Raw genomic sequence first — 24,496 nt, 5'->3', positions numbered from 1 at the left:
TTTCACTATGGAATCAAACTTCTTTACTTGTGTGTACTGCACAACCATATATGTGTGTGCAAGCTAGTACATACTACATAGACAGTACATCCAAGACAAATATAGAACCCCACAATGACATATTTCCATCCAAACCCGGACACAATAAAAAAGACATGCAGAGTCCCACCAAAAACCGTGGTCCTCTGATCTTACCAAAGCTCTCCTACTATCTTCTTGGCACTCCTAGATCCCTAAGCCTGCATGCTCCTCTGAGCTTATGAAGACTCTCTGTCCGGTGATCCTTCCACCTTGCTAGCCGACTAGTCAGCCTAGGTGGGCAGCTTCTCTTGAGCTGAATTTCCAGCCTCCTGTATGCCTCCTTCACATCCTGAATGTAGGCCCAAGGGAAGCCCTGTCGCTTCTCCTTTTGCTCTGGATCTGCTGCTCCAAGTGATGATTTATGAGGCCCCAACAGCCCTTTAACTGGCCAACTCAATAGGGGTGTACTGGCTGACCCAGCAGTCCCACTCCAGCCCTAACTAGCCGACCACCAGGTTGGCCTGGTAGGCTGGCTTTCAAGCCTTATAGCCAGGCTATGCTGGCCTGCCTGCCCATGTGATCACAGCCACTATCCCAGGATTTTCCAACCCTGGTGGGGTTCTTTCCTGCCCCAAATCAGGTCCAAACCCAGCCCATCGCACACAAGCCTCTGCTGTTCTGCCATAGATTCGGCCATGTACCTTCTGTCCTGCTTCCATACAGCCACATGTACCGGTCCGTACACTTGCACCAAGCATCTGTACTGCTGACATTGCGATCCGATCTGTTGCTGATGTCATCCGCCTCCTGAGGACCTGTCCAAATAGCCAGGTATTTCTCCTTGTGCTGCCCACATGGCAGCCCCATATTCTCTCTTTGTTTTGCTGTGAGGTGCTGCCCATGTGGCAGCCCCCTCTTTCCTCTGGACATGCTGCCCACATGGTATCCAATCAGATGCCCTTGTGGTAGCTCTGTCCCTAGGTCTCCCTCCCCTATGCTCTCCTCATTCGAGGGCTCACATGTCGGGAGGTGACCAACCCTAATCCAACACCTCCTCTCACCGACACACTTTGGCCCGCGATCCCAATCCGTCGATGAAGATGCTCCAATAGCTCCCATGTCGTAGCCCTCAAGAACACTTTGGTGTTGTCATAGTCTTCTAGCTTTATCTCTAGTGTCTCCTGCTCTGCCAAGTCCAGTTCCGCACGCACTCCAGGCACCAGCATCCTCCGACTGTCCCCCTCATGATGGGTGAACAGCTGAAGTCCTCCAAGCACCATGCTCTCAAGGGTCTGTTTCAACCCGCCCTCCGTCTAGCTAGGTCTACAACCAAACAACAAACCTGGAACATTATATCCCAAGCATAAATCTAGATTACCTGGACCATAAAGCTTCATGTGTGGTTCTGTGTTGTCCCCCTCTAAGTCACAACCTCTGTCTAACCCTAATTCCTCAAATCCTATCGAAGAATCACCCCCTACGTCAACAACACGAGCCAAGCACCCAAATGGCTCCGAGCACTCATCACTATCCATTACAAAAGATTCTGACGACTCCTCTGACCATCCCTAAATGTCGGGCATCCTGACAGTAAAAACGGGGTCCATATACTAAGTCTCAGCAGCACTGGGAGATGCCACCAAGAAAAGTTTCTCTTTGACCATAACCTGAGCCGAGTTTGATTCCTTGGACTCTGAGCTGGCCCCCTCTAAGTCACAACCTCTATCTAACCCTATTTCCTCAGATCCTATCGAAGAATCACCCCCTACGTCAACAACACGAGCCAAGCACCCAAATGGCTCCGGGCACTCATCACTGTCCATTACAAAAGATTCTGGCGACTCCTCTGACCATCCCTCAATGTCGGGCATCCTGACAGTAACGGGATCCATATACTAAGTCTCAGCAGCACTGCGAGATGCCACCAAGAAAAGTTCCTCTTTGACCATAACCTAAGCCGAGTTTGACTCCTTGGACTCTGAGCTGGCCCCCTTCTTCATATCAGCCTCTTTCTCTCTGCAGTCCTTCACAAAATGCCCTGGCTCATCACAATAGAATTCTTTTTTCCTCTTCTTGTTCTCTTTATCCGAAGAGTTCGCTCCTTCGTCAAATTTGTCCTTCTTGGGCTTGCCTTTGCCAGACTTACCCTTGCCCTTGCCTTTGCTCTTGTCTTGAGCTAGTAGGGCTTTACCCTGAACTTCTTCTTGCAACGACAAAGGAACTATCTCCTCGAAAGACCCTAGTGCCACTATCAGTCCTGCAATCATCATAGTAACAAAACTACTATAGCTCCGAGGGAGCATTCACAGCAACAGCATAGTTACCAACCAAAATAAAAACGGCAAAAATGCCAAAAACGGAGTTTTCGACCCAAACCGAAACAAGAAAATGAGAAGCGGCAATGTAGTACAATTTATGTGTAAAAAATAAAGTTTTAGACATAATACAATTATATATACATTGCTTAAAGTGACAAATTTTGCTACTTAGCATCTGCTTAGTGCTATTAAGTCATGACTTATGCAGCATGCATGATGCTTCAAGTTTCTGTGAAGATAGTGAGAGAAAAGGAAGGAGTCTCACTTGCATCTTTCTCACATACAGAATGAGGGAATACACACAAAGGTCGAGGCTGAAAACAGTTTTGCTCTTCTTAGTTGTAAAAGCCAAAAGAACTCTAGTACAAAGAAATAGAAGAACCCCATATGTGGGTCTCAAACTAAACTCAGCTAACAAAGATGGCATACTAACTGAGCCACGAACTAGAGTACATAAGGATAGCTGTCATCCAGCTATTATTCATGGGTCGTGTACCAACCGCATCTGCAGCTAACAAGTCGGTGACATAGATGCACAACGGTTACCCTGGCATATCACGAGTGGAGCTCGATATCTCAACACTCCCCCTCGAGCTCAATCCCGATTCTTGCACACCAAGCAAGTCTCTGAACTTCTGCGCCCAATGTCTTCGTGAATATGTCAGCTACCTGATCCTCTGTGCTGACATAAACTAGATCAATAAGACCTAGTAAAACCTTCTCCTACACATATAGTGATAATGCACCTCAATGTGCTTTGTTCTAACATGATAGATTGGGTTATTTACCAAGTGTATACTACTCATGTTGTCACAATAAATGACAACTGGCCCATCTGTAGACTGATGCATACCATAAAGTAGCTTATGCAACCAAGCTACCTCACATGCAGCCATTACTACACCCCTGTACTCAGCCTCTGTGCTCGACAAGGCAACTGTAAGCTGTTTCTTATTGCTCCAAGTGACTGCAGCACTCTCAAAAGAGAACACATATACATTGGTAGATCATCTATCAAAAATACTACCAGCCCAATCAGCATCATTGTGTCCATGCAACTGTATCTGAACCCCAGCCTCATAAAATAGTCGATACTGCAATGTGAACTTCACATACCTGAGTATGCGTCTAGCCGCATCCAAATGCAGTTTCCTTAGAGCTTGCATAAACTAACTTACCAATCCAACAGCATAGCTCAAATCTGACCTGGTAATAGTCATATAAATCAAACTTCCTACTATGTGTCTGTACATAGTAGGGTCTTCCAGAAGCTCACCTGCATCTGCGCTCAGCTTCACATTCTGCTCCAAAGGAACTGAAATAGACTTACAGCCTATCATCCCATATTTGGACAGCATGTCTAATCCATACTACCTCTGCAAGAGCCATATCCCACTTGGTGATCTAATCACCTCAATGCCCAAGAAATAGCACAGCTCTCCCAAATCCTTCATCTCAAACTTCTACTTCAATAGCATTTTCACATGAAGGATATCTTCATCACTATCACCTGTAATGATCAAATCATCAACATAAATGACAAGCAGCATAATACATTTCTCTGTTTTTCTCTCATAAAGTGAGAAATCTGCCTTGAAAATGTGAAAGCCAATAGTAACAAGATACTGTCCTATCTTGTCAGACCATACTCTAGATGCTTGCTTCAAGCCATACAAGGCATTCTTCAACCTACAAACAAACTCAGGATGAATAGCATGAACATAACCTGATGGCTGCTCCATAAATACCTCTTCTTGCAAATCACCATACAAGAAGACATTCCTTACATCCATCTGATGTAAAGACCATCCCTTTGATGCAGCCATAGCAATGACTGCTCTTACGGTTGCCATCCTTGCAACCGGACTGAATGTTTCTTCATAATCAATATCATATGTCTGTGCATACCCATTGACAACTAATCTTGCCTTGTATCTGTTCACAGAACCATCTGCATTGTGCTTCACCTTATAAACCCACTTACAGCCAATTGCATTCTTGTCTTTAGGCAAAGGTACCAATTTTCATATAGCATTTGCTTCCAAGGCATCCATTTCTTCAGCTATGGCTTTCTCTCATTTTTCTTTTCCCATGGCTTGCTCAAAAGAAGTGGATTCTGGTTCCTGTATCACTTTGACCATATAGGCATAGTGAGTGGCTGTAAATCCATCATATTTCAGCCTATCCAAAGGATACCTAGCTCTGGTAGACCTGCGCAAAGTAGGCTCACTTGCAGGTGCTCTCAAAACATCCCTGGTCTTCCTTACTCCAGGTGTAACAACAGAAGTAATACCCAACTCATCATCAATGCTCTATTGTGAGCCACTGGATTCACCATCCACATAAGAGTGACCTGCATTCACATCAAACATGGGCCAATCTACCTTCTCTTTTTCTTTTCGTGATACCTGCATACCACTATCTATATTGCTTTGAGGAGATTCTCTTGATCTCAATTTGCCTATCCATGGCGAGGTATGTGAACCACTGCTAGAGGACACTGCAGGTCCACTAATATTTTGTGATTGCTGCTGTAAATTCTGTGTAACATTACCATTTTGTGCATCTACATCATCAATCACATTTACTGATTTATACTAGCCGCTCATCTCATCAAAAACATTATCTCATCTCTGCTTACTGTAAACTCATGAGTAGAAGGGTTATAGCATCTATACCCTTTCTACTGCAAAGAATAACCAATAAAGATGCACTTCTCAGCTTTTGGATCCAACTGGGACCTCAACTTATCTCGCACATGAACATAGACAATACAACCAAAAATTTTCAAATGAGAAATATATGGTTTCCTACCAGTATACATCTCCTCTGGCATCATGCCATGTATTGTTGCAGTGGGAGTCATGTTCATTATGTAAACTGCTGTAGCAACTGCTCCAGCCCAATAATAATCTGATAGGTTTTTTTCATTTAGCATGACCCGAGATACCTCTCTAATATGCATGTTTTTCCTTTCTGTAAGTCTATTTTGCTGTGGGGTATGACTGCATAAATATTGCTGCTTTATGCCATGCTCCTGTAGAAACCTTGCAAACTCATTTGAGAGGTACTCTCCCCCTCCATCTGACCTTAGGCATTTTATTTACAGGCCTGTTTCTTTTTCAACCATAGCTTTAAAAGCTTTGAAATGCCCAAAAACTTCACTTTTCTTTTTCATAAAATACACCCAAACTTTTCTGCTATAGTCATCAATAAAAGTGACAAAATAATGACAGCCTCCAATAGATGCAGCTTTAGTAGTCCACACATCAGAGTGGATTAATTCCAATGGCTTCTTACTCTCTTGAACATGCCTAGGAAATGGTTTCCTTGCCTGTTTTTCAAATTGACAGGCTTCACATACCTTATGCATTTCTGCAACCTTGAATTTAGGCAATCATGCAACAATATTTTAGACCTGCATTGATTTAAGTCGTTATACATTAACATGACCAATGCGTTTATGCCAGATATCAATATCTGCAACTACACCGATCCCATGTGCAAACATTGCTACACTCAATTCAGGCATGTCCGCATCCAATGTAAACATCCTACCCTTCTTCTTTCCTTTTGCTATCAAGCGACTGTTATTTTTCATATCCTCAACAAAGCATCCATGAGAATTAAATTTGACCTGCAAGCCCTGCTCAACCATTTGACCAACAGAAACCAAGTTCTTGGTGATATTCGGGACATGAAATACATCAGACATGTATTTCTTTTTCCCATCCTGCATAGACGAAGGAATTTTACCAATCTGCACAATAGGATGTGCAGTATCATCACCAGTCTTCACAAATCCTGGTCTTTCCATTTTCCTTGCATCCTGCATCCATTCTGCATGACCTGTCATGTGGTTTGACGCACCTGAGTCAACATACCACACATTATTACTTTCTACACTTGTCACAGAATTGGTCATGTGCTGCACCATAAACAAATGCTCATTTTTGTCATCACCCTGTCTACTAGAGGATACATAATTGCCTTGCTGCAATTTTTCATTCATAATGTCATTCTGCTTTTTGTAACAATCTTTAGCCATATGATCCATTTTACCAAAATAGTAGCATTCAACATTGCTGTTTGCATTTTGACCTCTCTATCATCCACCACAACCTCTTTGGCTCCCCCTGCCTCTAGAGTTACCACGTCCTCCTCTTTGTAACAATCTTTAGCCATATGATCCATTTTACCAAAATAGTAGCATTCAACATTGTTGTTTTCATTTTAACCTCTCTATCATCCACCACAACCTCTTTGGCTCCCCCTGCCTCTAGAGTTACCACGTCCTCCTCCATAGGACTGGTTTTCTTGAGTTTGCTGCATATTCTGATTTCTACCACGGCCTCCAGATCGGCCTCCTCTACCTCTACCTCTACCTCTGCCTCTGCCTCTGCCTCTGCCTCTGCCTCTGCCTCTTCCAGCATTTGAGTAGAAGACAGTTTCTTTTAAAGTTCCTCCTGAAGAAGATACACCACCATTTCGCTGCTCTTCAAAAATTAGAAGAGCAAACAACTCCTCAAAATCAGAAAATTTTTCACTTACAGCAATGAATGTCCGGAACTGTGCATAATCCTTTCCTAGACCATTCAAGGTCACAGAAACTAAATCATTATCTTCCACTGGCGACCAAATGAAAGCAAGTGCATCTGCAATTTTCTTCACCTTCATGTGGTAGTCATTGATGCTCATATTTTCTCTCTGTACATTGTGCAACTCGTGCTTGAGCTGCATTTTCCTGTCTTGCGTATTTGTGCTGTACATTTTTGCCAAAGTATCCCATGCCTTCTTTAGCATACTTGCATCCTGAATATGCACAATCATAGAATCTGAAATACTGATAGACAGCCAATACATAGCTTTTTTGACTCTCATGCCATCCTTTAAATGCATGCATTTCTTGTTGATTAGGAACATTAGGAAGAGCTGGTTCTTCATTTCCTGTAATGAACTCTCAATAGTCTTTTCCCATAAGAAAATTCGTCATTCTAAACTTCCATGCTTGGAAGTTGTTCTTGTCAAGCTTTTCAGTAACAATCTGTGAAAGATAATCAGACGCGATTACAGAACACTGCAAAATATTCTGTCACTGCAAAAAACATAACTTCTGTCTCACAAGGGCAAATCTGCAAAACTGACAAAAGTGATATTTGACCACACAGTCACTTCCTAGTGACGATTTTGCATCAACAGGCAAGAAGGATGATTCTGTAACTCCCAATATCTCTGCGCATAAGTATACGATGCAATTTCTGCGGCAACTTTTCACCGACCTGCAGAGCAGTGGTCGCGCAGCAAAAACAGGACCTTTTTCTCAGTGCCCGCTTGCGCCACCAAAACGGGCCCCGAAATGGCCTCAAATCAAAAAAATAAAGTCACCGAGGGCTCCTTACCACGAACTAGGCTTTGATACCATGTGAAGATAGTGGAAGAGAAGGAAGAAGTCTCACTTACGGCTTCTTCTCTGTGTGATATACAATTTGTTCTGGTTGGAGGATCTCCTCCATCTCTTTCACCTCAGGTGATTCTTCTTGAACTAGTTATGTGGGTTCTAGTCCTTGATACTTCTTTGGAAGACTCACATGAAAAGCGTTGTGAATCTTCCCAAGTCTCGAGCAGATCTATTCAAAAAGCGACTTCATGTATAGCCTCGCTAACTCTGAATGGTCCATAATACCAGGGAGACAACATTGGGTATACTTTCTCTTTTCCTTTCATCTTTCTGAGTCATGCTTTTTCAAACTTTAGTAACACCCAATCTCCTTCTTAGAGATTCATCTCTCTCCAGCGCTTGTCTGTTGCCTTCTTTTGCTTTTGTTGAGAGATATTTCAATTGCTGTCCGAACTTGAGAGTAAGCTGTATCTAAGTCTCGGACATACTGGTCGGCTGAAAATATCCCGTCCTTCGTTCTGAGAATAAGTGGCAGAATCACCTTTCCATAAATAACTTCCCAATGGGCCTTTTCCTGTGCAGCTATGAACAGCATTATTGTATGCAAATTCTACAAGAGGAAGATACTTTCCCGTTCGACCTTTTTCTCGAATGGATAACACTTGAGAAGATCCAATACCATGGAATTGGCATTCTCATCTTGTTTGTCTGACCGAGGATGAAAAGAAGATGAAAAGTCCAACTTCGTCCCCATATTATCAAATAATGCTCTCTAGAATAAACTAGTCATCATGGGGTCTCGATCACTAACAATCGACTTAGGCATCCCATGGTGCTTGAAGATCTGTGCCAAAAACAATATGGGCATGTGGTCTGCCTTAATAGTTTTTCCTATTGGAATTAAACGGGCATGCTCGTTGAACCTGTCAATTCCCATCATTCCCGTATCTGGATCTAGCAAGATCAAAGATGAAATTTATGGCGATGCTTTCCCATGGTCCCTACGGTATGGGCAACGGCATGAGAAGTCCTAGGGTCTTGTGCCTATCATACTTTACCTTTTGGCACGTAAGACATTCAGTTACAAACTTGTGAATGTCTTTCCGCATCCCTGGCCAAAAGAAATATCTCTCAATGGCCTGTGTAGTAGACAGAATACCTCGATGCCCTGCATAAGGAGGAGCCATATGCCCTTCTTTTGCACAATGGAAACACTTACCCTCCTTTCGGAAGGTTTCAATTTGTTCTCAAGTAAACTTTGACTTCCCACTAAAAGGCTTGAATGGGCCCCTCGGCTTCCGAGGCTGAAATCTCTTTGAGCCTTGGGTTGGTGCCACAATCCTCTTGCTAGTATCCACACCCTTCCCTTTTTCTACCTAGTGTGAAGGAGGTCTTCCCTTAACAGTTCAACCACAGAAGCTCAATGCATCAAATCTCGGAGCTTCGTCTTCTTTGAATCAATGCTTACTGGAGTTCGTATGTTGGGAAGTAATCCCGCTCGATACTTCCGAAGCTTCATCTTTTCTGAAATTTCTTTGAAGGGTGTGATCTAAAGATAAGCTGTCCAAAACTTTTGATTATATGTCTCGAAGGCTTCCATGCACACGCTTTCCCAAGCTGTATGAACATCATCAAAGAAATTCTTGGGCAAAAACTACTTAAAAATGCTTCTTAAAGCCTTTCCATGTCTTTGGAGCCTCTTCTGCAACTAAAAGAGCTCCCTACCAAGCACTGGCACTGTTTGTCAGGTGAAGAATTACAATCTTTAACTTGGACTTCTCGCAATAGTGCCCCGTTTTGAAGGCTACATCAAACTCACGAATGAACTACAAAGCATTTTGAGTGGCTCCATACTTTCCATTAAAAGTAGTAAACTTAACCGACTTACCACCTTCCTTGGAAGTCTCTGCTTCGAGATCTGGATCTCCTTTTGCGCTTACGACGGGCGTCCCCGGGATACAGAAGAAGAGGAAGAAGAGGAAGAAGAAGAAGAAGAAGAGGATGGGCTTGAACTGGGAGATCTCCTTCCATGCTTTCGGATTCGTCTCCTATGAGGCTTCAAGCTCCTCCCTCTTTTTCTTGAAGTATGACGCTTCTGGTGTGATGCAAGACTCCAGGAACACTTCCTTGAAGTATGTGAATGCTTAGAGAGGTCATTTGATGGAGAATTGAGAGAAAGCTCTTAATCTCCCTTATTGAAACTTGATTGGTCATCATCTACTAAAATAGATGTTGAAATCGAGGCTTTCGCCCAGAGGCTGAACTAGGCCTTTTGGTAGCTGAACTCCCGTGCTCTGAAACCATGATGTGGGAGATGGGAAAATGAACCCACCGAATCAACTTGATTGGGCCTAAAACAATCAATTGCAAAGCCCATACTGCTTTCAACGAGGTAAATGCTTACGGGTGAAGACAAGAGCCGACCTGATGCGTGATGAAGTATGGGTGGGTGTAGCTCTTGGTTGTATGGTTCAACCATTGGTCCGAGGTATGGAACAAATTTCAAATATTATATGCAATTTTTTGCAAACCCCACACCTACAAGCTTGCTCTGAGTTTCGTCCGCCTGCGGAAAGTTCCGTCCGCTTGCAAACCGCCGCAATTTTCGAGGTCTCCCAATATGCGACTCATGGATGTCTTTGCAGAGTCTATGGACCATTGCTACCAAAGAAAGTAACAAAACCATGCTCTGATATCACTGTAACCCAAATCGCAATTCACTTCGGCATCGTGGAGCAATTTGCGAATGACGCAGACTCTTCTGAAGCAAAATCGCAGTACTCTCGAGACAAGATACATAGCGCTGGAAAATCCGTACACTTCTCGAGTTACGTGCTGGAGCCATGGAAATTGAATCACCAATTAGATAGAGTGCTAGGAGAGAAGGGTAAGGAGCAAAACATAGCACTAGGTGTTGAGAGATCAGCTCAACATCATGTGATCATATGTGCATAGAACTAATACATATAGAGTGCTATAAAGGAAAGGGTTAGATGCCCTAACCCTAACCCTAAAAGGGTTTGTATATATTCTAGTGTACAATTAGTCATTTGTGGTGTGCTCTCTAGCTGTGCCCTCTCTCCTCATCTCCACTCTTCTCCTCTCCCCTCTTCATATTTTGGCATGGTATCAAAGCTCCCTTGCTTTTCGATGAGGCAGTGCGATCCTTGAGAGAGTGAGAGTGATTGAGAGTTCAAGAGGTTCTCTTGAGTGTTCTTGGAGCAAGTTCACTTCTGTAGAGAGAAGAAAAGTTCCATTCAGTTTCGTTCATGTGAGAGAAATTTCCGTCCATTCATTTTCTTGAGAGTTCTTTGAGAGATTGAGTATTCATTCTTCAAGAGAAAGAGAGAAAGAGAGAAAGATTTCAGTTGTGAGGGTTGAGAGTTCATTTCTTTTCAGTGATTGTGAGATATTCAGCACCTTGTGAGAGAGTTTTCTGAGATTTTTTCGTCAAGGCTGTACTGAAAAGGAGGCAACCGGTCTAAGTCGAGGCCCAATCGGGTGAACCAACTGGAAAGACGACTATACCAGCATCGCTGGTCCCCATCAACGGATAAGGCCATAGAGGAGGATAGGGCTAACCAAGGTAGGCGGAGGCGACCGTCAGCGGAGGAGCCAAAATCCCTGACTCTGTGGAGGTAGGCGATAGCCTGAAAAGCCGCATCAAGCTGTAGGGGTGAGGCGCCGAACTCTGCTAGAATGATCTGGTGTGGTACTGATGGTTTGCTACGGATCATCCGAGCAAACATCAGTATCTGCAAGCGCTCAACTCGAGCCCACTCTGTGTCTGAAAGATCGACTCCCCACCAAGGGCTACCATACATGCCTGCTGGGCGGACCAAAGAATCAAAAAGGAGAGACTTGGTCCGCGGGTCCTGGAAGTGGGAGTGGTAGCACTGTCGCTCGAGCCTGGCAAGAGCGGCGTATCCCCGACTGATCCTGGCCTGCATGGCCGGGCGCATCGTGAAGATCGGGCCTGAGAAGACAACGCCCAAGTATGTGTAGGAGTCAACTATCTCAACAGGGTCGCCGGCGAAGAGGAACTACTCTCGGTGCATAGCGGGTCTGGAAGTGTTGAAGATCATCACCTTGGTTTTCCCAAGGTTGACCTTCAAGTCATGTGTATCACAGAAGGCCTGAAGTCCATCCAAGTGTCGCTGAAGACCAGTAGCAGAAGAGGATAGTAGTACTACATCGTCTGCGTATAGGAGAATCTGGATGGCAGTCCCCGCAAGAGAGCAGCCTCCTGCACCTCCGAGTGTCCTGATGGTGGTCTCGAGCTCGTCGATGTAGAGGCCAAATAGAGTCGGTGACAAGGGACATCCTTGTTTGACTCCGATAGTGCTCGTGATCTCTGGGGTCCAGCTGGTGCCAATCCTGACCTGCCCCGTCACCCGCTCATAGAGAGCTAGTACTGCCCAGATAATCGTCGAGTCGTAGCCTAACTCCTGCAGACGTCTGATGAGTCGGGCACGGGGAACGGTGTCAAATGCCTTGCGGAAATCCACAAAGCAACAATATACTCTCTGTCTCCTGTGTCTGGCCTCCTCAATGATCCCTCTAAGTGTAAAAATGTGATCGTAAGTCGAGTGATCCATCCTGAAGCCGGCCTATCCGGATGCCCTGAGCCCCTGTATCTCTGCGCGAGCACTGACCTCGCCATCTAACACTGATGCATAGATCTTGGACATAACATGTCCAACCATGATGGTCCTGTAATTCCCTGGATCCATGGGATCTCCTGCTTTATGGATGGGTGTGATAGTGTTCACAGTCCAGGCTCGGGGGACCCGTGACAGACAGCTTCATTGAACAGCGTTGCCAGGATGGGGGCTAGAGTTTTGATGCCATAGGCAACAAACTCTGTGCATAGGCCCTCATGATCCTTAGCTCGACCGTTATGAAGCTTATGTGCTGCGTGGGTGACTCCCTGGGTTGTGAAGAGGATACAAGAAACGGGACGGGGGGTGGCTGAGAGGTCGGGGGGGGCTGATCAGGGATATCATAGAGTGTGTGTGCGTAGGTGTGCCAGAGGGAAGTGTCCGTGAGGGGGGAGGGGGATCGGCGTTCTAGGAATTTCCTCCAGAAATCCTTGGAGTTGCTGCTAAACAGAATGCTCAGTAGCGTATCCTCATTCTGACGCAGGAAGGCTAGCTTCTTGCGACGGACTAGTCGACGATAATCCCTGGTGAGACGTGGATTGGCCCTAGCGTTTCGCTGGGTTGTGAGTCGGAGTGTGCGGCGTAATGCTTTGCACTCGTCATCATACCATCTGTTGCAAGGGGTAGAGCCAGCAGGTGGAGGGCGGGTGGACCGGGCAGTGGAAGGAAAGATGTGGCGGGCTGCATTGTGAAGGGAATGGGTGATAAGGGTGGCTCGGTGATCTAGAGAGGGTATGGTGCCTATGTGTTTGAGGAGGGAGGCTAGGTGGGCTGAGTAATCAGGTGAGAGGTTATGATCGAAGTGTATATCATGATAGGTAGTATAGTGCGGGGTGTGGCTGGGAGGGGCTCAGGACGCAAGTATATGAAAGAAAAGGTAAGTGTGATCGGCTCCTGGGGGTAAGGGTGCAGTGCGGAAGTCAGTGATCTGTGGGGCTAAAGCAGGAGATCCCAGAATATAGTCGACGACACTGGCTCCTCCGCCATGTGGGAAACATGTGAAACCAGAGGAGGCAGGCCACCGATCTAGTCCATTGTAGATGACCAGGTCATGTATACGTCCAAGGTCCAAAGAGCCTGCCCGTACCCAGTAACGGGAGCGCGACTGTCAGCCGAGGAGCGAGGGAAGCCCGAGTCCTCTGTGTCCATCTCAGGTAATAGGACCGGATCTGAGTGGAAATCCAGGAGTGATGTCTGACGTGCACCTGTCCTTGTGTTGAAATCCCCAACTAGGAGGACCTCTCCATTGCTACTCATACTATGCTGCATTATATTGATCATCTTGTGGCTACAGGATCACTTCAAGCTTGCAATTGGATGCTAATCGCAGCATGGTTGCTCAAGCTTATGCTGATGATTCTTTCTTTACCCTGAAGAATACGCCCCATGATCTTGGTTCTTTGATGTAGGCCCTCTCTGTTTATGGTTTGGCAACTGGTCTTCATGTTAATTTTCATAAATCTAAGCTGCTCCCTTTGCATTCCAAAGACTGGCATAGTCTTTTATGGCCCGTGGATATCATTCCACCCACTCAGTTTGTTCGTCATCTTGGTTACCCTTTTGGGTGGGAACTCACTCACCGATGACAAACTGATTGGGTTTTGGCTCAGCTTCGAAAAAAGCTTGAGTATTGGAAACTGGCAACCTGACCTTTGCACGTTCGTCTTTCAATAGTGCAGTCCATCCTTGTGGCATATATTCAATTTTATATCCTTCATGTCTGTCTTCATGGAAATCTTCTGGCGATCCAAACATGGCAGAAAAAGTCTCAAGCTGCTTTTAATGCATCACATTTGTTCTCCCAAGATGCATGGTGGATTGAACATCAAAGATATTCATGTGCATATTCTTGCCCACAGGGCGAAAATGTTGCTGCAATTTCTGCAAGGTGATCAGCCTTGGGCTCTTACGATTAGGACTCTGGTCACTCATATCAGTATTTCTGCATTTGGTCATTGGCAACTTGATCACTGGGATTTCTTTTTTGGCTGCACTGATGGCTCTTTGTTGGGCTGCCCTTTTGTCTCCCGCTTGCTTCTTGACTGGAAGCATGTTCTTTCTCATCTAGAATGGAATGGACAGCAATCTTTGCTTGGGAATTCTTTCAGAGCTGAAAGCATTCACTGGTCGAAAGTATTTCAGCCTCCCTTGGCTTTACAGGAGCCTCGACGTTCCTACTTTGTCTCGTTTAAAGCCATCACCTCAGTTGCTGATGTTATAGATGATGCTAGTACTGTGCTCCCCTTTTCTCAGACAGCCACTACATATGGATTGGAATCTCATTATCGTCCTTTGTGGTGACAAATTATTTCTATGCTTTCGCCTTTTGTTCCGATTTCTCCTTCGGAACTCCAGGACTGGCTGGAAGATTGGATTTTGACTTCTCCAAGGTCCTCTTCTCGTCCTTTGAGGCTATCTCAGATTACTGTACCTGCATTGTATAAAATCCTTTTGCCTCAACCTTGGGTTTCAGAGAGAGGTGATTTTGTTTGGCGAATGCATCGCCCACCCATGTGGTGGAGGAAAATATTACAGCAACTTTGGGCCTATAAAGTACGGCTTCAGCAACAGGTTTTCTTTTGGCGAGTTTTTTGGGAGTGTTTCCATCTAGACAGCTATTAGCTCATCGACACATTGCTCCTGCACTTTGCCACAAATGTTCTACTTCATCGCAGACTATGCCTCACTTGTTTTGGCATTGTCCGTGCTCTCGAGAACTTTTTTATTTGCTTCGACAACGCCTGCGAGCGAGATTCCCATCTGTTCAATTTGGGAAGTTCTTCTGGCTATTTGGGTTTCATCCATGCAGATCGGAGTTTCATCTTTCTTCATTTGGGTTCGCTACTAGGCACTATGGACTTTATGGACATATAGGAATCATAAAGTCTTTGGTAATCCTACTTTCTCTCTGTTTGGCTTTTTTGGGCGTTCTCTGCAGCAATCTTTCTTTGATTGCTTGCACACCCGCTACATAGATCATGAGGTCTTTTTGGCATATACTGAAATTTTCAGTTGATGTAATTGTAACACCTTGTTTTGAGTTTGCTACACATATAATATAAGCAATCAAAGATTTCACCCAAAAAAAAAGAGTGTGTGTGTGTGTGTGCGCGCGCGCATCAGTGTCTTACAATGAGAGCTTCTGCTATGGTAATCACGTCTCCTCTTTGGGGACTGCTTCTTGTAATATAAACATACATGGATTTTGACTTTTTTTTTGGGTGTGTGTGTGGGGGGGGGTGCTTGGAGGGGGGGGCGTGGTGTGTGTGGGTGTGTGTGTGTGGTGTGTGCAGTGGTGAGAAGGAGGAGCGCTCAGCTATGGCGTCCATCTACAGCAATGTGCCCGCGTAAGGTTTTCAGCGCCTTGGAAGCCCTCTCCAGGTCCCAATTTTGCTCGTGACTATCGCCCGTTTTTTGCTTCTACGCCCGTGGCTCTACATTCGCGACTCCATTTGCAGCTCTGCCTTCATCCGTACCTGTACGGACCTATTCCATACAGTTCTCTCTTGAGGCACAGCTGGTTTTTGATGTTATGCATGAGGGTTTTGAAGATACTTGCAAGGATTGGAAAGATTCCGCCCCCACAGTTGGGATTATGGTGGAGGTTGATGATATAGTTGATCCCGTGTGGGAATATGCGAAGCATGCTATCATCATCTTTTTCCTAGGTCGTGTGCCGGTTGCAGCAGATGTCGGGAACTGGTTAGCCAGAACACTAAGAGGTTGTTTTGTTCGTAAAGTGCATTATGCAACTAGGGGATTTTTTAAAGTTATTATGGTTGATGAGCTGCATAAACAGATGCTACTTGAACATTTTCCGCTTTTTTAGGGGCAACAGATGGTTCATGTTTTGCCATGGTAGCCCACCGAGGATTATCAAGCACTGATTCACCATCGTTGTCCACTGTAGATAGAGGTGGTTGATTTTCCTCAATGTTTTTTTTTTTTTCCATGAAAAAGATTTCTATTAAGTAAGAACAAAAACCCGCGAGAGCAAGCTCAAAGCGGAATACATCATGAAATCATGAGGATAATAAAAAACCCCTCAGAGTGAGGTAGAAAGAAACCAAGGCTGAGGCTGAAAGTGCCATCTCAACCCTGTAGTAGATTCAGAGAAGAAAGGAGAATCCTTCCATTCCCTGAAGAAAGAAGCCCTCCTAGCTGAGGCTGCACGGGAGTCCCCCTGCATACCCGTCCATACGGCCATCAGAGTGTGTACGATGTCTGTCCAGATACTAGCCAATGTGTGCGAGGGATGAATCTGAGTACCCTCCATAGCCTCTGTGCATCTGGCTCTCCAGATATGCCAGGCTGCTATGCTCGCTATAATCTCCCAAGAAGTATCCACAGAGGCATGTACAGCTGTAAAAGGACGGTGTGGAACCACATCCAACGAGTAGAACTCAACCCGATGATGTCGAACCGAAATGGCCCGAGAGGAGTCAAGTCCCTCATAGAAAACCTGAGGTCCTGTAAGAGAAAGCCAAGCCACCGAGCCCCAAGTCATAAAGAGTGGGGAATGGGCAAAGTGACTGAAGATCCTGGCTATCCCCAATTTTCCTCAATGTTTGGCTTCGCTTTTGCCAAAAATTGCAGCTTCTCTGGGAAAAGTGGTTTGTCCACCTAGGCCAAATGGAAATTTAAATAGATTTTGCATTCTCTGGGATACTTATAATCCCACCCCTGACTCCTATTCTGTTACACTGAATCATATGACAATGGGAAGTGCATTTGATAATCTCAAATGGGGGTTATTTGCAGGTGCCTTCTTTGAATGTAAAAAGTTTGAACACATGGCCTCTCAATGCCCTCTGGTTTTACACAAGATGCCTCGAGATGCTATGCCAGCTCAAATGCAGCATAAGGATACTGGGGGCTCATCAATGGCTAAAATTAAGTCCAACAGGCCTGTTAGTGCAGCCCAAGATAAGGGTAAAGCTCCCATTGCCTCCAATAGCATGCTTCTTCTTTGATGCCTTTGACATCTCAATCCAAAGTAAAGGACAAAACATTGCAGGAAGCTTGGTAGACTCCAAGAAAAACAGTGACAACACAAAGACCTCTTCCTTCACGTACTTGGAATGGCTCGTCATCGAGGGGGAACACACCACAAGAAGATTCAGGAATTGGAATTACTAGGGCTGCAGTGACAACAAGTTGCACTCTCTTTCCTGAAGAGGAAGTAGTTGCTCTTTTATCTTCTCCACAGAGATTAGTTTCATCTCAGGGTCGGGGGCCAAATCTTGATGTTGAAATGCAAACTTGATCTTTTGGGTTCTTACATGTAAATACTTTGTAAATATGATGTCATAGATAAAGTGTCTTACTCTCAATGTACAGGGTCTATGTGATCCAGGAAATGGAAGCTGGTTTGGGGATACCTGCATCAATTGCACCCTGACATAGTTGCATTGCAAGAGCATAATCAACATAAGTATGCTGGTCATCATGGGCATTTTTTTGGTTATGATATTTTTTATGCAGGAGAACATTCTTTTTCAGGAGTGGTTTTCCTGGTGAGAAATGAGTTACAGCCAGTGGTTGCTCTAATTGATGGTCAAGGTAGATGCATCATCCAATGTCTTATACAAGGGGAAGTCTTTGAATTTGCATCGGTAGATGCACCACAACCCTCTCGCAACAGAGGTTTAATTTAGGCTGATATGCAAAGTTATCCCTAGAAACAACATGCCTTCATTTGTAATATTTGAATAATGCTCCTCGACCAGGTGACAATACTTCAGGTCACACTCACATGTTGGTCTCTAAGCTTCAACATTGGTCTACTTTATTGACTCAGCTTCCTCTTATTGATCTGTGGAACGAATCACAGCCTATGATGCCTGGTTACACATTTCAACACAATGCTCAGTCTACTTATCGGGCTCAGTTGGATTGATGGTATAGAGTTGATCCTCAACACTATGATTTTCTCACAGTCAATTATGGGTGGATTACACTTTCACACATTCTGATGCGGTTGAGGATTGGTCTCCATGAGATACCTGATACAGGCTTGTGCACAGAAGATTGCTTATTGTCAACAATAGCTATTTGGAGCATGAAGCATACAAGGATCTTGTTAAAGATGTGGTTTCACCCACTATCTCATAAGGCTGACATTGGCATTGATTTTGCTTGGGAATCTTTTGTTACACGAATGCAAGCAGTCATTTGTAATTATGGCAAAAGCTACATGAAGACCTTGCCGGACAATGTTGCTCAGGCAAAATTTCAATGCCAGTCTTTGACAGAGCTGAGTCTATTCAACAATCTTCCTTCTCAAGAAAATCAGATTTTATGTCGGGCACGATATTATTTGCAATGTAATGACAGTAGGAAAATAGCCAAATGGGAGACACGTGCACGACAAAGAGCTTTTTTAGATAAAGGCTGCTCCTTTAAAGCATTCTTTAAAGGGCTGCATTACAGAAGGTCTTCACAAAATATTTGCAAGGCCTTCTTATCAGATGGTATTTGGACTTCTTCTAAGGCACAGCTTGCTGCAGCTTGTGTCTGACACTTTTCCTCCAGTTTGGGAAAGCAGATTTACCTTCACAAGAAGTCATTTCAGCAAGGGAAAAATTATTACAGCATGTCACTCCAATTGTCTCACCGGCACATGCCTTGGATATGGAAGCTCCTTTCACTGGAAGAGAGTTAAGTGATGCTGTTAAATCATGTGGTTGATGGAAATCACTTGGCTGGGATGGCCAAATGGTAGAATTTTTCTTGGCTTTTTGGGATCTACTAAAAATGCCTTTGCTACAAATGATCAATACTACTTGGCAAAATCAATATATGCCGGATTCTTGGAAGAAAGGATTGGTCAAACTTCTCTCCAAGAAGCCCATTTGTGAATCATTGGCTGATTGGAGGCCTATTTGATGCTGGTAATATACAAGATCATCACCAAAATGGTGACTGATCGGATTAAGGAATATCTACATGATGGCCTGAATCCAGCTCAGTATGATTCCAAGGTGGCATATTCCTTATAATATTGCAAATGCTTATGTTGGGATTGAGTATGCCAAGTACACTGAGCAAGACATGCTCATTCTGCAGGTGGATATTGCAAAGGCATTTGACACCATTCAATGGGATTTTATAGCTCAAACCATGCAGGCTTTGGGATTAAGTCAGAAATTGCAGCATGTCATCTTCTAGCTTTATAGGATAGCAAAGCTGCATGCATTTTGTCTGGAGATTTATCAGAGCCTTGGACGCTTCGATGTTCAGTCCGGCAAGGTTTCCCTCTCAGTGCTATATTATATGCTATAGCCACGCATCCAATGCTTCGAGATATTGATCATTTGGTGGCGACAGATATACTACATGGGCTGGAAATTCCTGCAAGTCGCTCTCAGGTTTATGCAGATGATTCATTTTTCATGCCAAAAAACACTCCAAGGGATTTTTGTTCAGTTATGCAGGCTCTCTCTTTGTATCGACTGGCTGCTGGCCTTCACGTTAATTTTCAGAAATCCAGTCTGTTGCCATTGCACTCTAAGGATTAGCAAAGACTGCTCTAGCCGGGGGAAATTGTTTCACCTACTCAATTGATTCGTCATCTTGGATATCCTCTGGGTTGGAGCATTACTCACCGTCAACAGATTGATTGGCTTCTTGCTAAATTGAAGAAGAATTTGGAATATTGGAAGTTGGCTACTTGGCAAGTCCGTCTTCGCACAGTTCACTCTATCTTGGTGGCTTATATTCAAAGGCAAAATGATGCTTCAGTTTCTTCAAGATGATCAGCCTTGGGCTGCTCTGATGCACTCCTTACTTGTCCACATCACCACTCCTACTTTTGGCTTTTGGCAACCCACGGAGTGGGCTTTTCTTTTGGGCTGCATTGAAGGCAACATTAAAGGTTGCCCTATGGTTTCTCAGATGTTTCTAGATTGGAAGCATATTCTTTCACACTTGGAATGGAATGGAAGAGACTCTTTACAGGGTAACTCTTTGCGAGTTGAGAGCATCCATTGGTCACGGGTTTTTTCTCCTCCCTTGGCCCTGCAGGAGCCCCGCCCCTCTTATTTTCTTCATACAAAAGGGATTTCCAATGTTGCTGATGTTATTAAGGATGATGGCACTCTTTTATCCTTACCTTTGGCTGCTGCAAAATACGGTTTGGGCATGCACTATCGTCCGGTATGGCAAGTCATTACTCGAATGCTTTAGCCATTTCAGCCAATACCGCCTTTAAAACTTCAAGACAAGCTTCAAGATTGGACTCTTCCTCCTTTATACTCGTCCATTCGTCCTTTGAAGCTGTCTCATATAACAATCTCTCCTTTATATAAAGTTATGTTATCACCACCCTAGGTGTCGGACAGGGCCAATCAGCATTGCACTGCCCACTCAAATGGTGGAGAAAGAGATTGAAACAGATTTGGCACTCCAAGGTTCCACTACACCAACAGGTCTTTTTATGGCGCGTTATGTCATAACCACCCTAGGTGTCGGACAAGGCCAATCAGATTTGGGCATTGCACCATCCACTCAAATGGTGGAGAAAGAGTGAAACAAATTTAGCACTCCAAGATTCCATTACACCAACAGGTCTTCTTATGGCGCGTTCTATTGGGGCTTGTTCCGTCTAGACAGCTTTTATCATGCAGACATATTGCTCCAGCTATCTGTCATCCGTGTTTACCTCCAAGGAAATCAATATCTCATATCTTTTGGCATTGCCCCGAGACACATAGCTTCTTGGGCATCCTCCGACACAAATTGAGAATGCGATTTTCTCACGCTTCTTCTGGCAAGCTTTCTGGTTGTTTGGGATCTATCCTAAATGGCTGGATTTTGATTTGTACTTTACCTGGGTTCACTACTGGGCACTCTCGACTCTCCGGAAAGCTAGAAACCAGTGCATAGATCAGGATGTATATTTGTCCTATATTGACATTTTTGCTTGATGTAATATTTCAGCTTGCTAGTTTTTTTTCTGGTTAGCTATCTTGAAATATAAAGCATTCAAAGTTTTCACTTTAAAATCCGTGGAAGTGTGGTGGTTTGCCTCCCTCCACTTTGGTTAAATCGGCAAAGCTGGATATCGCGGATGGTCCTTCATCTTCCCTCTAGCTGGACCTTCTTCGCCAAATGTGTTTTGCTTCTGTCACAGATGTTCCTTCATCGGGTTCACTACTTGTTTGTTCTTTGGACTTTGCCCTTCTGGTTTCTGGTCTTTGACAGGCTCATCAGTTTGGGGTCTGTCTCTACTTTATGGGCACAGTTTTATCTGCAGCTCAACTTCGTCGTTGGGCTGAAGTTGCAGTGGGTCAGGATTGCCTTTCCTCCTTTGTCTTTCTTGGCAAAGGTTTTTATTATGCCCACTGCTCTTCGACTAATGTGGTGGAGTGACTTGTCATTCATGGGGCTGGTTTCTTTGCTTATGTGATGCCCTGGGATCCACTTTTTGATCTGTCTGCCTCTCTTCTGACTCACTGTCCGGTCTGGATTACCCTCAAAGTGTTGCCTCTGCCTCTTCTTCAGCATCTTCCTACTCTTGCAGCGCTTTTGGGGAGGCCTATACATGTTTCGAGACAAGAGTTTTTGCAGGCTACCTGAGATGTTCACCTTTGTATTTTATGGGGTATGATGTAGCCAGTACTCTGGATCTTGATTTGGGATTTGACCATCCGATGCGCATCAGGCTGTATTTTGCCTCTTTTCCTACAGCATGTTATCTGTGCCGGCAGGTTGATTATTTTTCACGTGATTGCCCTTCTGCTTCCAGGACCACTCCTCCTGCTCCTTCTTCAGCTGTCAAGATTACTCTTCCTTCTCCTCCAGTTTCTGCTATGGCTTCATTGGATAAGCCTTCTTTCACTGCTCCGAAGCACTACTGGAGGAAGGTAGATAAATCACTGGCCAATCATTCGGTTGCTAAAGAAGCTCAGGATCGGACTTCTGTTGACCACCACCAGCCTCCTTCTCCTCAGGATATGGATGTGCCCCTTGAAGAGGGTATCATACAAGATGCTGCACATGCTATCTCTCAAGTTGATACTTGGAGTGAAGCTAAAATGATTAGTCCTGATTTATCAAATGCAGCTCCTTCGTCAAAGGGTACAGATGTTGATCCAGTTCCTTTGCTTGTGATGACTGTGCCAGAGTCAGGATGCAGATGTTCCTTTTTCTCTAGATTCTTTTCATCCTATGTTGCAACAGGTTTTTGACCCTGTGATTCCAAAATTCCGGCTGCCAACTTGTATTAAGAAGAATCACAAGGACAAAAAACAGGATGGTTTTTATAGACGGTGCAGTTTCTTCACTGCATCAATTTTTACAAAGCAACAATCTGAAAATGGAGGATGTTTTGCTTGATTCTCCTCCATCGAATTTTACTGGGTTGCTTCATGAGTTTTTTCTCTGAGGCTTTACTTGTAAATTTTTTCCTTTGTACTTATTGGTGGGTTTTTACCTCTTTTTGAGGTTTCCCACACAGAAATGAAAGATTTCACTAAAAAAAGTGTCTCTTCAACAACGGGAGAGTAAAGCCTCATGACTTTTGCTCTGAGGCTTTACTTGTAAATTTTTCCTTTGTACTTATTGGCGGGTTTTTACCTCTTTCTGGAGTTTCCCACACAGAAATAAAAGATTTCACTTTTTAAAAAAAAGTGTGTGTGTGTGTGTGCGTGCATCGCCCAGCCAAGTGGTGGAGAAAGAGATTACAGCAGCTTTAGGCCTACAAAACTCCTCTTCGGCAACAAGTTTTCTTCTAGCGAGTGCTTCTGGGCATTTTTCCATCTAAACAAACGTTGGCTCGTAGACATATTGCTCCTACTCATTGCCACAGATGCTTGAGTTCTCAGGAGACTGTGCCTCATTTATTCTGGTTTTGTCCATGTTCTCGTGAGTTCATTGATCTTCTTCGGCAGTGCCTGCGAGCGAGATTTCCAACTGTTCCTTTTGGGAAGTCTTTCTCGCTCTTTGGTTTTCATCCACCCAGACCGGAGTTTCATCTTTTCTTTGTTTGGGTTCGCTATTCGGCACTCTAGACTTTATAGACAGACAAGAACTATAAAGTCTTTGGTAATCCCAAATTTTCCCTATTTGGCTTTTTTAAGCGTTCTCTGCAGCAATCCTTCTTTGATTGCTTGCAGACGCACTGCATAGATCATGATGTATATCTAGCATACACTGAGATTTTCAGTTGATATGCTTTTGGCTGCCTTGTTTTTGAGGTCGCTACTCTTGTAATATAATCAATCAAAAGTTTTCACTATATTAAAAATGTGTGTGTGTGTGTGTGTTATAAAGTAATGATCATAGAAAAATTACCAAATGGGAGACAAGAGCTCGTCAACGAGCTTTCTTGGATAAAGGTTGCTCATCAAAGGGTTTTTTTAAGAGCTTACATCATAAGCGACAAGCTACCAATATTTGTCGTACTCTGCTTTCTGATGGACATTGGACTTTCTCTCGAGCTCAACGAATCACTGCCCTACCAATCCAAGTGGGAAAGGATATGTTTCCAATCCATTAACAAATGGGAAACAAAAGGACAGCCAAGGATTTTGCCTGTCACAGAACCAAAAAGAAACTCCCACTTGGAAAGCTGCCAATGACCAAAAGCTGGAGATTCAACATGCAGGAGTAAATGATGAATCATGGCAGCCTATGGTTGAGAATCTTGCAAAAACATGAGTTTCCCCTTATGAGCAAGAATGTGCAGATGGATATTGAGAATATTAAGACGTCCATGCATCTTTGGAGAACAAAGATGTTGTACTTGAAGCAAACACAAGCTTTTTTTGCCATGGCGAGAATACCAGAAGATTTCCACAACCTTAGACATAAAAGAGGCAAGATCAGCCCTGCTGAACTTAATAAGAGGCAAGTAGAATTGAATGTATGTCATCGGAATAGATTGCACAATTCGAAGACGAACATGCAGAGGCCAAGTTGCCAATTTCCAGTACAACAACTTTTTCTTGAGAGCTGCGAGAATCCAACCAGATTGTTGACTTTATGAGTCTCAAGGGGATTCGTTTGGTTCAGGATGTTGTTGATGATGATGGATTTCCCCTTACTTTTCCTTTGGCCGCTGCTAAATTTGGCCTTGGAATGCATTATCATCCACT

The 24,496-nt window shown here is 44.2% G+C and overlaps 1 protein-coding gene across 3 annotated transcripts in view; it reads right to left on the bottom strand.

Moving 5' to 3' along the window:
- CLC-F (chloride channel F) overlaps positions 1–24,496 on the bottom strand; it is an 83,052-nt gene that overhangs the window by 4,743 nt on the left and 53,813 nt on the right. The window lies entirely within an intron of this gene.

This window comes from Dipteris shenzhenensis, chromosome 21, assembly GCF_047967505.1.
Source record: "Dipteris shenzhenensis isolate YYH24624 ecotype China chromosome 21, Dip_SZ_1.0, whole genome shotgun sequence".
Classification (NCBI taxonomy): domain Eukaryota; kingdom Viridiplantae; phylum Streptophyta; class Polypodiopsida; order Gleicheniales; family Dipteridaceae; genus Dipteris; species Dipteris shenzhenensis.
Note: the sequence above shows the minus strand (reverse complement) of the source record. Positions and strands in the feature narration are given on the sequence as shown.